This window comes from Xenopus laevis, chromosome 3L, assembly GCF_017654675.1.
Source record: "Xenopus laevis strain J_2021 chromosome 3L, Xenopus_laevis_v10.1, whole genome shotgun sequence".
Classification (NCBI taxonomy): Eukaryota; Metazoa; Chordata; class Amphibia; order Anura; family Pipidae; genus Xenopus; species Xenopus laevis.
The window spans coordinates 43,795,833-43,812,555 of NC_054375.1; the positions used below are offsets into that span (position 1 = coordinate 43,795,833).

Sequence of the window (16,723 nt, forward strand, 5' to 3'; positions counted from 1 at the left end):
TACAATATTCTTAAAGTTGTTAGGAGGTATTAACCCTCCGCATAACCAGCCAGTCACTGGCATCAGAATTTGCACCCACATTTGACATCTCACCTGAAATCCTCCAAAACAGACAGAGAACTGACATTTAGTGGAACAGGCAAGGCATGGATGAAACAGGGCGACTTGTGTGAGAGTTACATCAAACTTTTGCCACTAGAATTAATATCACAGCCTAAGAAACTAGGCCCATGCAAACCAAACTATATCATACTGCTGGACTGTTCTCATTTGGAAACCAAGCGTGGCTTAGAGAAAGGGGGACAGGGTTTGGGTCACTAACAGTTGTATCATAGAGTGGGGCACTTAAGTTGTAGAAAGAAATATTCTAATGAATACAGTAGATATTGCCAGGCTTTATTTAAGTGGTTATTCACTAAACTCGCATTTTTTGGCAAAAGCTTTAATTTCTCATGGAAAAAAAAAACCTCAAATGTTTCAAGATTTATTATACTATATATATATATATATGCTGCAAAAAGCCAGAATCCAAATATCTGCCATCTCAGACCTGTCAAGGTCCTGTATAAATCAATTGGAAAGGCCCCATCTCAATTGGAAGTTATCGTGGTCTGCGCTGGGTTTAGCCTGAAAATCCGACCATTTTGGGGTTTTCAGGCAAAAGAAAATCCCGCTTGTATAGGCACTGTCCTGGGAATCCATTAATGGACACGGACTACTTCTTCCAAAATCGGCTTTATTGTGCACACACAGTGGTACATGTAAAGTGCGGTGGGTGTCCTGGACTTACGCATTTCTTGCCGCAAATCTTGGCACTTCCTCAGAGTCTGGATGGACACAGTAACCGGATGAGCTCTGATGCATCATTCTTCTTTATTTTCAGGAAAAAACCTGAAAAAATTGTACGATTCAGGTTTCCACTCGATTTTATAAACTTTTATAAAGATCCGATTAAATTGAGTGATTTGAGTTCTTGCCCCAAAGATCCCAACCAGATAAATTCTTGGACACAAGATATTACAGTAGGGCCCCCATTTATCATTTTTCAGGGGACCAGAACAAAATGGTGTAAAACCCAGCAAAATGTAAAATCAGGGGCATGTATTAAGCATTATATACTGTATTGGTGGGACCAGAAACAATGGTGTAAAATGAGGTAATTTCTTGGAAAAGGGAAGCACACCATAATTCGGCTCCTGCCTTTTATAACAATTATTGCATAGAATAAATGATAACATAGAAAATGGCATTTATTCATACTTTTTAAAAGAAACAGGTAACTGTGATGGATATATTAGGGGTTTCTGTGTTATGTGGGCCTCTATCAAATTTTGGTTCGGAAGCCGGTGTTCCCTTTAAGTTATGATAAAGGGGCGGTTCACCTTTAAGTTAACTTTTAGTATGTTATAGAATGGCCAATTCTAAGCAACCTTTCAGTTGGTCTTTATTATTTATAGTTTTTGAATTATTTGTTATCTTCTTCTTCTGACTCTTTCCAGCTTTCAAATGGGGGTCACTGACCCCATCTAAAAACAAATGCTCTGTAAGGCTGCAAATGTATTGTCATTGCTACTTTTTATTATTTATCTTTCTATTTAGGCCATCTCTTATTCATATTCCAGTCTCTTATTAAAAGCAATGCATGGTTGCCTGGGTCATTTGGACCAGCTGAACCTTTTTGAACCTTGTTTCTATTATATTATGTGGCCTTAGAATCTAGATATGAAAGCTTTTATGGCTCCATTGTTGTCCATTGTTCTCCTCTCCATTTGTGCACTTTTCATTTATCAACGTCAACAAATATGCTTTGTGAAATATCAATGACTCTTTTCATTTCTTTTATTTTGCCCAAAAGTCATTCTTTATCCTCTTAAATGGAATTCATAGGAATGTTAGTTTGCTCTATTTTATATACTGAGAAAGGTGCAGAGGCTTAGCAGCCCAACAGTAGTAATCATTATGCTGTGTACAGCACTTCCCCATCTTGGATATTGTTAGGCCTTACTAAATCTCAAATTTATCTGGTCAGACTTTTTGGGGCAAAAACTCTAATTTTTTGTGTTAAAATAAATGTTAATTTTTCGAGATTTATTATAATCCTGATTCTGCAAAAAGCCCAAATCCGTAAATCCGCCATCTCGGACCTGTTGAGGTCATGTAGAAGTCAATGGGAGAGGCACCTATCTCAATTTGAAGTTTTTGTGATCTGCTCTGGGTTTAGCCTGAAAATCCAAAATTTTCGGGGCATTCGGAGAAAAAAGCCAGAAAAATTCGAGCAATTCGGGTTTTCGCTTGATTTTATCGAGATTTCCAGTGATCCGATTAATTCAGGTCATTATGATTTTAGTAAATATTGCCCTATATGTCTGCACACACATGCTCAGTATGCTTAGGCTGCTATTAGAAACTTAAAGCATTAGCAAAAAATGAGGTTACATCTGCTTTTACCAATCAGCTTTGTATTGTTAATTTTATATTGTATATATGCAGCATATTATGAGTCGGCCCCTAGGCTTGGGTAAATGACAGAAGCACAAAGCACTGGTTCTGTGAACTTTATAAAAGCATTTCAACTAGGGCTTCATAACTTTTTATAGTGTTATTACAGCATGGAGATAAAGCCAAAGGAAAAACGTTGCTAACATAACCAGTCAATGCAAGGGCTGCTGTACAACTGCAGTGATACATCAACCTTATGCATGCAGTTAGTTATCAATCCACATTTCTGTATCGTTTGGTTTCTGTTGGTCTCCCCTCAGTAACATAATCGCATAACTCACATGCACTGCAGTCACATTCTCTGCATATATGCGTATCTGTCTTTACAAAAACGATGGGGGGTATTTACTAAAACTCAGATTTATCTAATATTTTTATCAAAACAAAGTTGACCTAACTCCCCTCCATAAATTTAACTCAGTAAAGACAAAAGGGGATCTCAAAATTTTTTTACTCACCGAGTATAGGAGGAGGTTCAGGTGCACTTCCCTGAACCTTGAGCTAAGGGAGCGGATTCAAAGCATATTTGTAGCATGAGCAGGCACTCAAGGACCGATCCTCCACACAGACATGTATGGTATTTACAGCATCGCCTTATGCATTTTGTATCTCCAGACACTTAGGGGCACATTTACTTAGCTTGAGTGAAGGATTAGAAGGAAAAAAACTTCAAATTTCGAAGGGTTTTTTTTGGCTACTTCGACCTTCGACTACGACTTCGATTTCGAATCGAACGATTCGAACTAAAAATCAATTGACTATTTGACCATTCGATAGTCAAAGTACTGTCTCTTTAAAAAAAACTTTGACCACCTACTTCGCCACCTAAAAACTACCGAGCACCAATGTTAGCCTATGGGGAAGCTCCCCATAAGCTTTCGAAACATTTTTTGATCGAAGGAAAATCGTTCGTTCGGTGGATTAAAATGAATTGCGCTAAATCCTTTGACTTCGATATTCGAAGTCGAAGGATTTATCTTCAAGGGTCGAATATCGAGGGTTAATTAACCCTCGATATTCAACCAATAGTAAATGTGCCCCTCAATCATAGGTCAAAAATCAATAATTGTTCTGGTAAGATTTGGTGCCAAAAATCATCGCTGCAAAGTCGTGCATCAATTCGCTTCTTACAAATTGACTCTCTGAAAAGTAGAATTGTCGCTGCAACATTTTGAATTTATCATACAAACCCAACGCAGATTGCGATGTCAAGAAGCACCTTCAGGGACATCTGCCATTGACTTCTACATGACCTCGACTGGCTTGAGATGGAGTATTGTTGGATTTTTAGCAGCTTTTGGGGTATAAGAAATCTCAAAAAATTCGAGGTTTTTTTTTTTCCCCCTCTAAAAATTAGACTTTTCCCCCTTTGAAAACACAACCAGAAAAACTCAAGGTTTAATAAATGGGCCCTTATGTGTCACTTAGGTTGGTGCCCTATTAGTCAAAGTAATATGACAGGGCTGCATCTTTTATTGGCCATATAGGTGCTTACTGAGGGCACATGCACTGAACAGCAACAAAACAACATATTTATTTGAACTTCTGTACTTTTAAAAAAAAAAAAAATCATGTCAAGCAAATCTGTCACGATGCCAATTGTATGTTATTTCTGTGATGTTCTCTGAACTGGAGTTCATGGCTCTGCCCAGAAAATTCCCCTTTTTCAACTGTTTCCTTAAGCTTTCATTGCTGAACAAGCCATTTCTGAACTGGCGGAATTGATTTTTCTTCAAATGCAAATAACGAGCTAAAGTGTTTCTGAGAATACAACAAAATGTCAACTGGTGACACTAGGAAAACTATATCACAAGCCCCAAATCAGATTTATGATCTTAATGCAATAGACAGTCCTCCCTTACGGTGCTGATTGTATTGGTGCAAATAAGGGCTCCATGTTACGGGGGCAACTGATCAGTCAAATCACCGCTACAGTGGAGCAGTGGAGGGACAGACCAGTTACAAATTATACACTAATGAGTGACAGGGAAGGAGGAGTTGTCTGGAGAACTTTTTGGAGAAAGAATAAACAATAGGTAAACAAAAAGAGAACACAGCAATATATAACCATGAAAAGTTTGTGATCAACATCCAAGCGGTTGGTAAGCGACATGTTGCTTAAGAGCCACTGATTGGAGATCACTGCTCCACATCATACTAAAAGTTCATGTAAAGGCGAGCAAGCCCTTTAATGAGGTAGAAGAGCCCAGTACAGCTCAGAGGCAACACTTGGGGGCAGATTTATCAAGGGTCGAATTTCGAAGATAAAAATACTTTGAAACTCGACCATCGTATTTAAATACTTTGACCTCGAATATCGAAGTCAAAGTTTTTTTCAGCGAATTTGGGTATCCTGCGGTCAAAGTCAAATCGTTAGAATGATTCGAAGGATTTCAGCGATCGAACGAATGATTTTACTTAAACTTCCAAAAACTTAGAAAACTGCTCTAGAATGTCCCCATAGGCTAACATAGCACTTTGGAAGGTTTAATTTGGCGAAGTATTGAAGTCGAAGTTTTTTTAAAGAGACAGTACTTCGATTATTGAATGGTCGAATATTCTAACAATTTTACTTCGAATCGAATTCGAAGTCAAAGTCATAGTATCCTATTTGATGGTCGAAGTATCCAAAAAATTACTTTGAATTTCGAATTTTTTTACTTGGAAAATTCCCTCGAATTCACTTCGACCCTTGATAAATCTGCCCCTTAGTACTAACACCCATCTGAATCCTTACTTTTGCACATAATTAAAGAAAGAACACTAGGATTGGAGTCGTGCCCCCTGCTGCTGCAGGAGCAACGTGCCCCGCCCCTCTGCAACCCAGTTCAGAACACCAGCCCCAAAGTTCTATGTTATAAGGAATAATAAAATTTAACCTTTAATGTTGCCGTTAAAAATGTAAACACATAACACGTGAACCACCAAAACGCTCCACAACCCAAATAATAACAACAACAAAATCACTGCGTGTGATGACGCAATGCAAGACCGTGTCCTTAAAAAACAATTAATTAAAAACTCGCAAAGGTGGATGGACGGTGAGACATACATCCAGTAGCACAATAGTAGCTAAATTATCTCAATGGTTTGAGAGTAAAGTGGATGGAAGTTCACAAAAATGAGGCCCCCCTCCCTTCCATTCCCATGCAGATCACCTGCCTGTCTACGTAGGGAGTATGGGAGCTTGTCTCACCGTCCTCCACCTATGCCGCCTAGCCCTACGCGTTTCGCCGCGTGAACGGCTTCCTCAGGGGCATAAGTGAGTTGCCGTCGTGGAGTGACCGTTTAAATACCCTTTCGCCGGTATTTTCAGTGTATACTTCCGCCGTCTTACGTCATTTCCGGAAGATGCGGTTCAGCTTGGTCTATTCAAGTGCGCATGCGTATATTGCGTCATTTCCGGAAGATGCGGTTCAACTTGGTCTATTCAAGTGCGCATGCGTATATTACCGCTCTACTACGTCATTTCCGGTCATTGCGGTTCAGCCTGGCTACTCTTCCAATGCGCATGTCAGTGCTGCGCTGTATCGCCAATATCTATTTGCTAGGAGATCAGTAACGCATTTGTGCCTCCAGGGGGTATAGACAATATAAACAATACCCTGTAATCTTTTTGCTACAAAGTTGCATGCACCTGCGTATGTCCTCCAGATATGGGGGATAACTTTATATTATGGATCTAGGTCGTAACACCTTATAACATAAGATCCATGTTATGTGTTTAATGAGAAGTGTTCAGCTGAAGTAAATCAAATGTGAACACGTCATACCGTATCCTTATATCGATAAATGAGTAAAATAAAACAAAATAAATTAAATAAATCAATAGATGGGGAATACTGCAAACATGTATATATTTTTATAGGAGCCCCACAATATACTGCTCCCTATTGTTATAAAAATGGAGAGAAGGTGAAACCTTCATTGAGGCCATTTGGCCTCAATGAAGGTTTCACCTTCTCTCCATTTTTATAACAATAGGGAGCAGTATATTGTGGGGCTCCTATAAAAATATATACATGTTTGCAGTATTCCCCATCTATTGATTTATTTAATTTATTTTGTTTTATTTTACTCATTTATCGATATAAGGATACGGTATGACGTGTTCACATTTGATTTACTTCAGCTGAACACTTCTCATTAAACACATAACATGGATCTTATGTTATAAGGTGTTACGACCTAGATCCATAATATAAAGTTATCCCCCATATCTGGAGGACATACGCAGGTGCATGCAACTTTGTAGCAAAAAGATTACAGGGTATTGTTTATATTGTCTATACCCCCTGGAGGCACAAATGCGTTACTGATCTCCTAGCAAATAGATATTGGCGATACAGCGCAGCACTGACATGCGCATTGGAAGAGTAGCCAGGCTGAACCGCAATGACCGGAAATGACGTAGTAGAGCGGTAATATACGCATGCGCACTTGAATAGACCAAGTTGAACCGCATCTTCCGGAAATGACGCAATATACGCATGCGCACTTGAATAGACCAAGCTGAACCGCATCTTCCGGAAATGACGTAAGACGGCGGAAGTATACACTGAAAATACCGGCGAAAGGGTATTTAAACGGTCACTCCACGACGGCAACTCACTTATGCCCCTGAGGAAGCCGTTCACGCGGCGAAACGCGTAGGGCTAGGCGGCATAGGTGGAGGACGGTGAGACAAGCTCCCATACTCCCTACGTAGACAGGCAGGTGATCTGCATGGGAATGGAAGGGAGGGGGGCCTCATTTTTGTGAACTTCCATCCACTTTACTCTCAAACCATTGAGATAATTTAGCTACTATTGTGCTACTGGATGTATGTCTCACCGTCCATCCACCTTTGCGAGTTTTTAATTAATTGTTTTTTAAGGACACGGTCTTGCATTGCGTCATCACACGCAGTGATTTTGTTGTTGTTATTATTTGGGTTGTGGAGCGTTTTGGTGGTTCACGTGTTATGTGTTTACATTTTTAACGGCAACATTAAAGGTTAAATTTTATTATTCCTTATAACATAGAACTTTGGGGCTGGTGTTCTGAACTGGGTTGCAGAGGGGCGGGGCACGTTGCTCCTGCAGCAGCAGGGGGCACGACTCCAATCCTAGTGTTCTTTCTTTAATTATATGTAAATCTATTTACAACCCTGCGGAACATATCCATCCTATAATAATTTTTGTTACATTGGTGATGCAGTTTTCTCACTTAAGTTCCTTACTTTTGCACATATGAAAAATGAGATAAATACAGATACACTAAATTCAAGGATCGGTTCAGGGTTAAAACCACAACCCACCTCTTTTTGTAAGATTCTGCCAAATCTACAGAGTTCCGCTACATCAACGCACAAAGGCAGGTGACTTTAAAGCTCTGAACAACTGAACATGAACAGATTTTGCTCACAGATGTCATTTAAACAGTTTTGTAAATTTTAAAATGCACATTAGAATTTGGATATTGTTTGGAATCCAAACAAATTTTTCTTAAGGAGGATTTGGTATTTCGCCAAATCCAAAAATATCTTATAAAAAATCTTTAAAAATAAGTGCATTTCTAGAATCAATCATCCCAAAAATGGATTTTATTTTTTCCAAAAAGGTACTTTATTTTGCACATAAGATACATTTCTTACGTAATAAGTAGCAATAATCATTTAGGAGTCAATCATTTAGGGAATATTTATTTTTCTTTTACACATGTGAGTAAAGTTTCTGATTTAAGAAGCATAAATCACACCCGGAATTTCACTTTATATTGCACACCAGAAGATGTTATGGTTATCTTGTATTTTACTGTCTACTGGAGATTCTTCATTCTGAAAACATCCTCATTTTGGTTTATTATACCCCATAGCAACGGTCTCTAGTTTTGATAACATTGCTGTGCAACCAAAGGCTATTTTGGATTCTTTGGGGCTGCAGAGTTTGTTCTGGGTAGAAAAACCTAAAGCAATAAAAGATGTTTCTTCTTTGGATTTACTTCAAATGTCAGGAATTACACAGGTAAAAATAATTATTTAGTAAATAATGCAGGAAAAAAAAGAAAAAAAAACAATTGAGCAAAACAGGAAAATTCTGAAAAATCCACAGAACAAATTTGTACAATTTGAATAATGTTCTCTTATTTTATTTAAGAGACTAGGGCATCTGAACCATTCCATGTATAGAAGTACTGCTCTTCTACCTTTATTTCAACCTCTGTGGATTCTGTAAGATCATTTTTTAAAGTGCATTTTGTTGTATTTTGCTAAAATGGTCTCCACAATGTTTCCAATGCAGAGCAGAGTCAAAGACCCATGCAATGACACTCATAAGTTAAACCTGGAAGCCTTATTGTACAGGTATGAGACTTGTTATCCAGAATACTCGGGACCTGGGGTTTTCCAGATCTTTCTGGAATTTGGATCACCATTCAAACATTATGGGGCACATTTACTAAGCTCGAGTGAAAAATTCGAAGTAAAAAAACTTTGAATTTCGAAGTTTTTTTGGGGTACTTCAAGCATCGAATAGGCTACTTCGACCTTCGACTACGACTAAAAATCGTTCGACTATTTGACCATTCGATAGTCGAAGTACTGTCTCTTTAAAAAAAAAACTTCGACTACCTACTTCGCCACTTAAAACCTACCGAGCACCAATGTTAGCCTATGGGGACCTCCCCAGAAGCTTTCTAAGCAATTTCTGATCGAAGGAAAATCGTTCGATCGATGGAACGATTTTTACTTCGATCGCAGTAAATGTGGTAAATGCTTCGACTTCGATATTCAAAGGATTTTACTTCGATGGTCGAATATCGAGGGTTAATTAACCCTTGATATTCGACCCTTAGTAAATGTGCCTCTAAATCAACACAGTAGTAGTTATATCTTAGTTGGGATCAAGTACAAGGTACTGTTTTATTATGGCAGAGAAAAGGGAAATACTTTTTTAAAAAAATATGAGTTCTTTGTTTAAAATGGAGTCTATGGGAGATGGCCTTCCCATAATTTGGAGTTTTCTGGACAACAGGGTTCTGTACTGCATTGCTGTAATTACAAACAGTGGATCACTGATCTTGACTTCAGTCTGGTGAGGCTATTGATCATCTGTTCAATTCATCTGCATGTAGTTACCCAATTAAAGGCCCGACAGGGATTGAGTGGCTCCTAAAAGAATTGTCATTTCCACAAATACAAAAATAAAATATAAAAAGAACTGATATCGAGAAGGTAGCAGCGACACTGGAAGGGAGTGAAGTCTATCCTTGTGTTGCATTCTCTGCAAATGCAGGTACAGACCTGTGTCCCAGCAATAAATGTGTCCTCTCTGATACTTTCCCTGCTTTCATTCTAGTGCAGTAGTGTGAAGAACCAGACTGCCACCTCTCACACACAGTCTCCCCAACATTGGGAAAGAGGATCTTTTTTGTACACTTGTGTTAAAAGTGCCCATCAGCCCTGACCAACACTTGGCTCCATGTATTCTGAGCTCCTCAGAGGCTGCTGAGCCCAATATCTCCATTGTTACATATTTCAGTTTTAATTTCACATCAGGAGATTTCTCATGTTTTGCAACTCTTAATGATGTCCAATGTAAGCAGGCAGAGGTTCCATACACATAACACTGGCTATTGTTTCTGGCTAGTGTTTCATATACAAGTGGAGAAGAAGTGAAGGAGTATGGGGGAGGCAGGATGAAGAGGAAGGAGAAACATCATTGGTTCAAGTTAATTATACTACAGTATCTTTGTAGACATTGGCACTAAAGACATTGCTTCTAGTAAACCAAATATACTATTACACTTACAGTAGATAATAACGAGACTGAATATATTCTCCCAGTACAGATATTTCCTACAAAATAAACCCCTACTGTGTGTTGCTTAGTTTGCTGACTTTATTTCTCAGCCCAAGGGAACAAAGCTGATATTTGCCAAGCTCTACCAACAATCCCTAGGTGCAGGCACTTTGGTTGGCAAAATAAGGATTTTTAACTGTGAGACAGCCAATTAGTAATAAAATATACTGACATTTCTGTACCTGTAGAATACAAATATATGTATATTTATAAACACAGTTATGGGACCTGTTATCCAGAATGGGCGGGACCTAGGGTTTTCCGGATAACAGATCTTTCTGTAATGTGGATCTCCATACCTTAAATCTACTAGAAAATCATTAACATTAAATAAACCCAATAGGCTGATTTTGCTTCCAATAAGGATTAATTATATTTTAGTCGGGATCAAGTACAAGATACTGTTTTATTATTACAGAGAAAATGGAAATCATTTTAAAAAATATGGATTATTTGGTTAAAATGGAGACTATAGGAGATGGCCTTTCTGTAATTCAGAGCTTTCTGGATAACGGGTTTCAGAATTAACGAAAACAATACTCTGTGTTGTGATACATTATTGATAAAGTGTCTCAATCTCTCTTTTCTGTAAGGGAAAACTGGAAAAAGCTTTATACAAATAGTTAATACAGACACGATACTACAAGCCACAGTAAATTCCAATTCCCAACTTCGTGTAATCTGTAAATATTGCATATCCTAAAAATATATCAAATACCATGTTCAGTTTAGTCAGGGGCTGCCTGTCCCTTGGGCAAACAAAGGCAGAACATTGCAAAACCCACCGTCCAAAATGGCCGAAATATCGAGAAGCATTTTTGTTTCTCCCACATTTGTTTAAACAAAGATGACCGACACATCTAAAGTGTGAAAGCTCACTGCAATAAAATGCTGGATTTCTTAGAAACGATTTATAGGTGGAAATAGAAATAGATCGTATGTGAACGATTACTGGCCCTTTCATCTGTATTGCTGGTTGGAAAAAAAAAAAGCAAAACATTTGCAGAATCTTTACTGTAAATTCATTTGTAATTTATGCCTGACAATGTCATTTATATACAATGTGTATTAGAGCCAACGTCCTTCTGTAAAATAAATCCTAGATAAGAGATTATGTATAACAAAGTGAAACAAATAATGCCACAATATCCATATTTGCACAGCTGAATTTTTCCTAAAAATATCATCTGCTTCCAAAATATATCAATATGAGGACTAGAGAGTGTTAACAAGCTGCAGGGGTTTGCCTTCACCCCTTGCAGGATAAATCTGCTTATTAGGTAGTGTCAGCTCAGCGGCCAATTACTATATATCCTTATGCATTAGGATATTAACCCTGCACATGTCAAACACTCAGCTTTAATACAACCTGTTCAACTACTAGACAGACTTGGCACACCAGATGAGAAAATAGGCTAGCCAGGATATTATATATATATATATATATATATATATATATATATATATATATATATATATATATATTGATGTATGTCTTTGTGTAAGCTTCTCGAGCAAGGCTTAACTCTTTTTAAACAGGAGGCTGCATTGGGCTCAGCATCTGCAGTGTTAAAGTGAAAGCGAAAGCAGACAGAGAGTAATTTGAAACTTTTGTTTGTTCTATTATCTAACACATTGCGCACATACAGTATAAAAGAAAATCACATTTTTACATTTGGGGAAGCAATATTACAGTATAATATTGCACTCAATCCTATATATGTGCATGTGTGTATGTATATATATATATATATATTATTTTCCCCAATTCTTCTGTGGATTTTTTTTATGTAATATAAAGTCTACTGCCTTTGTTCATAGGATGCAAATTTAGTACCAAATATATTCTAACAGTGCACGTTGTAAGCAATCATCTGTTTGGATTATTTCTCCCCCAGATTTATTTTGTCTAGTTGTTCGATGTATATATTTATGTGACCTTTATTCGTAGGATGCCTAGTAACCAAACTCTATGCATGTGTGTGTGTGTATATATATATATATATATATATATATATATATATATATATATATATATATACTGTCCTCCTGCTTTGCTTTTATGATCTTTAACCACTGGAAATATCTCTTTATCCATACAGCTTACAAGTTATGATTTGAATAGCAAATGAAAGATTGAATCAGATGGCAAATGATAAGAAATACAATACCTTTCACAGAGTCTCCATAGCTTCAGCGTTTAGCTACAATTTGTAATCCACTGGAGCATTTTGGAGATTTTCACAGAAATCCATTGCAGGTAGGCATGTTCTTTATACATCCCAACTCTTTCCTCTGGCTGTTTGAACGCCAGTCGTGTATCTTTATAGCAAGACTCAAAATCTGCTTTCACTTTTCATTCTGCGCAAGCTATTTATACACATGCTGCAGTTTAGAAAGAAACCCAAAGAAAAAAGAACTTCAGCAAGAGCTTTGGGGGTGTATCTTTGTTGTAATACAGTAGTAGAAGCTGCAATTTACGTTTTTCAGGGGACCAGAAAAAAATGATTTATAGAAACCTGGAAAATCAGCGAAATGTATTATGCATTATATATTGATGGAACCACAAAAAAAGATGTAAAATCAGAGAAAACTTCAAATAAGGGCAGCTACAAATGAGGTTTCGCTGTATCTAATGAAAGTAGGTACCGACATGATACACAGTGCTGTACAAAAACTGCTGCAGTTGGCACAGAATATCTTTGTGTTGCAGATGTTCTAAGGATGCATCAAATCCATATATTTTGGCCCAAATAATAAATCTTCCCACAAAAGATTCGACCAAACTAAATCTGATCCCATATTTGAGAAGAAGGTAAACATTGCATCCACTTGTGGCACACAGCCAGTCTCATAACATTAGGGAGCCCCTGCCAAATTAATTCTTTTACTTGTGACTGTGGTGGGTGGCAAGGGACAGGGAAAGTGGGCACCCTCTCCCCCAGTTCAATACTGAACCATATCCTCACTGCATTTCTAGAATGTTCTCTGATTTATAAGGTTGGTTCTAATCCTGAAAAGCGAAATCTAGCACCTGTTAACATCAAGGGTGTAGTGAGCTGCTTAAAGGAGAAGGAAAGGCTAAAATTAAGTAAGCTTTATCAGAAAGGTCTATACAAATACAACAGTAGACCCTCAAAGTAATGCTGCTCTGCGTCCTCTGTCAAAAGAAACACAACATGTCTTTCCTTCTATTGTGTACACATGGACTTCTGTATCAGACTTCCTGTTTCAGCATAAACCTCCAGGGCAGGGCTTGAGCATGCTCAGTTTGCTCCTCTCCCCCTCCCTCCTCCCATCCCTTCTGTAATCTGAGCTCAGAGCTAAAGTGAGCAGGGAGAGACTCAGGCTGGAAGTGATGTCACACCAAGCTAATATGGCAGCTTCTATCCTAAACAAACAGAGACAGTGTCTACAGCTGTTTACTCAGGTATGGTAAAGCATTCTGCAGAATAAATATAGCGTTCTAGCTTGCACTATTGTGGCTAATCTGTTGGCAATAAACTGTCTTGGACCTTTCCTTCTCCTTTAAATCCATATATTAGCTTGCACTCAAAAGGGTGCACTGTTTGACTCCCAGTGAAGGTCCCTTTGGGCAGCATTAGACTGGGGGGTGCGGGACCCAATGGACATTAGGGACATTCACACCACCCCCCCCACACAAAAACCAAAGGCAACTTTGATCTTGCTCAATCAGAACATTGAAGAAGCAGCATCTCCTTCCTTCTTAGACCAAGGGCAGAGCCCAAGATAAGTGTTAAGAACTCTACACTCTGCTCCAGTTTTTTACTTGGTCAAAAGTGAAGTGTAACCATTTTACAGCCAAGGCAACCACTGCAGCCCTTATCATACTCCTGGCAATCTCACTGCTTCATTACACATTGTCACATATCACCCCCCCCCGTTTTAACCGTGGGGCAGATCTCCTGCAAACCTACAAGAGAATTCATTTCCCTTAAAACAGTGATGTGCAACTATTTGCTTGTTGCTCACCAACCCCTTGGATGTTGCTTCCAAACACCTCAAAGCAAGTGCTTATTTTTTAATTCCTGGCTTGTAAGTGAGTTTGGGTGCATTAAAAACAGTTGTACTGCCAGGTCGCCTGTAGGCTGCCAGTCCAAACAGCCAATAACAGCACTTATTTTGCACCACCCACCCAGGAATATTTTTCATGCTTGATGTAACGACCACGTTGTCAGGAACCTGGTTCGGTGGCTGTACCTTGCGGACACACTGTGGGTTCCGGTGTTCACCGACGCCCTGGGCTTTTTGCTGCAGAGTCCAACAAGGAAGTGCGTGGAAAAATCGTAAGCGTCAGGACGCTCAATGCCAAAAGCCAGCGTCAATGGAATTAAGCAGGTGGAAGTGTACGCCTGTACACAGAAGTTCTAAAAGAGACGTGCCGGGAGGTAAGGGAACGCTGGAATCTCCCGACGTGTCCTACACTTGTGTTGCTCACCGACTCTTTTTAGATCAGAAAGTTGCTCTTAGGTAAAAAAACGTTTGGGGGCCCCACCTTCATCTAGTCACAATTAAAGGCTACATCTTCACATACTTTGTTGAGGCATAGACAAAAATTAGCAGCACACTGTTAAGTTGCAAAAGTGCTCAAGTGCATAATTTATTTAGCCCATAGCATACAAAGGCCTTTGTATGCTATGGGCTAAATAAATTATGCACTTGAGCACTTTTGCAACTTAACAGTGTGCTGCTAATTTTTGTCTATGTATTGATGCGACCCGAGGACAGGATTGGGTCTTCTAGTTCAGCACCTGGCACTTCAACGGTGTTTGTTTGGGAGGTGAGCACTCCAATTTTTGATATTTTGTTGAGGCTGCTTATGCTTGCATTGTACACCAACTCAGCCTTTAGCACAGCTGTCTCAGTGCTAAAAACTCACCACTTTAGGCAAAGTAATTTGAAACAGTCACACACAGCACATCCTCCTCCTTTTTACAATGAGTTATTTTCCCAACCAGACTTCCTTCTCTTACGGCACATGAACCCATCTGCACTCATCAAGGGCATTCACTTTCTACAATAAGGGGACTTTTCCTATTGCTCACAGTAAAACATACAATTTCACTTCCAGTCTGCACTTGGGCTACAACTAATATTTTTTCAGATTTATAGACACTGTTTGCTTTAAAGGGGACCTGTCACTCAAACATAAAAAGCTGTATAATAAAAGTCTTTTTCAAATTAAACATGAAACACAAATTCTTTTGTTCATTAAAGGGGCAGTTCACCTTCCAAACACTTTTTTTCAGTTCAGTTGTTCTTATATTGATCCCCAGAAATAAAGACTTTTTTCAATACGTTTCCATTTTTTTTATACTGTTTCTTCAAAATGGAAGATAAAAGTTTAATGTCCCTGTCTCTGTGGTTTGAGCCTGACAGCTCAGTAATTCAGGTGCAGACTCAACCTTTTTAACCCATGATCAACCTCAGAAGAAAAAGGAGTTGGGGAGCAACACTAGCATCAAATATATTCTTGGAGTGCCAAATAAGTGCTGTGATTGGCCATTTGGTAGCCCCTATGTGGATTGTCAACCTACATTGAGGCTCTGTTTGGCAGTGCACCTGGTTTTTATACAACCAAAACTTGCCTCCTGGAATTCAAAAATAAGCACCTGCGTTGAGGCCACTGGGAGCAACATCCAAGGGGTTGGAGAGTAACATGTTGCTCACGGATCACTGCTCTAAACTGTTACAATTTTTAAATTTTGATATATTTCTCAGCAGCAGCTCTGGAATATTAGCAACTATTGTATCAATTCTAACAGCTGTCTTTATGAAACTCAGGGATTCTGCTCAGCAGGGACAAAGATAATAAATGTATCAACTAAATGTATCAATTTAGAACAGTTTACAGAGTCGGCGACCCCCCCACCCGAGCTGCTTTAGAGGGTGAAAAATGAAACTTACGACTTCAATATTGGAGAAAAGGTCACACATAGAAAATAGAAAGTCATTGGAAAAAGTCTTTATTTTTGGTGAACTATCAGAAACCAACTGAACTGAAAAAAGTATTGGAAGGTGAACAACGCCTAAGACATTCACACATGGTTCAAAAATCGTATAAAATGAAGATTCGTATAACTTTATCTTTGCATCTATGGCCAGCTATAGGCATAGAGATGGGGCAGGAAATTATTTTCACTTTCCATTCAGCACTAGATGTCACTTTGGCATGATGCAAAGCTTGTCTTAACAACTGTGTCCACAAAATGGCGTCGGTCTGCTTGCTGTGATTGTGAATTCCAAGACTGAAGAAAACTAGATTTAAATAATTTATATGGTGTAAGTTCGATTCTTTTGCTTGATTTACATGATAGAAAAGGCTTTGTCCCCTTTAATACATCCTTATGAACAAGTTCTTC

The 16,723-nt window shown here is 38.6% G+C and overlaps 1 long non-coding RNA gene across 3 annotated transcripts in view; it reads right to left on the bottom strand.

Annotated features, from left to right (window-relative positions):
• LOC121401469 overlaps positions 1-12,692 on the bottom strand; it is a 133,673-nt gene extending 120,981 nt beyond the window's left edge. For 2 of the 3 annotated variants that reach the window (XR_005966268.1, XR_005966266.1), the window contains exon 1: positions 12,512-12,692. This is a non-coding gene — a long non-coding RNA (uncharacterized LOC121401469). The remainder of the gene's footprint in view (positions 1-12,511) is intronic. The other variant, XR_005966267.1, reaches the window with a different exon arrangement.
• Between the last annotated feature and the right edge of the window lie 4,031 nt (positions 12,693-16,723).